General features: G+C 40.8%; 1 non-coding gene across 1 annotated transcript; it reads right to left on the bottom strand.

The window, feature by feature from the left end:
* Positions 1-283: 283 nt before the first annotated feature.
* On the bottom strand, positions 284-365 carry trnas-gcu. Its single transcript has one exon. It is a non-coding gene; the product is annotated as a tRNA-Ser (tRNA).
* Between the last annotated feature and the right edge of the window lie 341 nt (positions 366-706).

The following is a 706-nucleotide window of genomic DNA, read 5'->3' as shown; positions in this document are numbered from 1 at the left end:
CATTAAGAATCCCACTGCATAAACATACACTTCACATTTCTAGTTATTTGGTGTTCCTGGATCTCTTTCATACAATAAGAAGTCACAGCAGCTTGACATGAAAAATAAAATCGCGTTCCTTTTCATCATCCCAATGCGATCTACATTTCAATGCAGTTTAGGCAACTGGCTCAAAGTATTCTTTGAGATTTTATAATAGCGTCGATGCATATAAACTGACCATTGGAGTTCCAATTTCAATAAGACAGCTGTGAGCGTACAAAAATAGCAGCATCAGAAACAGCGACGAGAGTGGGATTCGAACCCACGCGTGCAGAGCACAATGGATTAGCAGTCCATCGCCTTAACCGCTCGGTCACCTCGTCACATAGACCTGGAATGCTATGACCTTATTAATAAGTGAATTGTATAAATTATGCAGAACAGCAGATATTTCTCCCTGGTGTTGGTGAAATGATCAATAGTACAGTACGGTTCCAAGACTATGGTCTGACCTCTGGGTTGTGGGGCAAACGCATTCCCACTCTGCTCACAGTGATTTGAACAAAAATTAAGAAAAGACTATGTGACAAGTTCTGTTGAATTCTGTGAAGATTTGAAGTCAACGGAATGAAGAACCCGAGAAAGCAGGAGGTGTTCTTTCAAGAAAGAGTTGGATAAAGCTCATAAGGATAGTGGAATCAAGGGTTATGGGGATAAGGCAAGA

This window comes from Chiloscyllium plagiosum, unplaced genomic scaffold (genome assembly GCF_004010195.1).
Source record: "Chiloscyllium plagiosum isolate BGI_BamShark_2017 unplaced genomic scaffold, ASM401019v2 scaf_68212, whole genome shotgun sequence".
Lineage (NCBI taxonomy): Eukaryota > Metazoa > Chordata > Chondrichthyes > Orectolobiformes > Hemiscylliidae > Chiloscyllium > Chiloscyllium plagiosum.
Note: the sequence above shows the minus strand (reverse complement) of the source record. Positions and strands in the feature narration are given on the sequence as shown.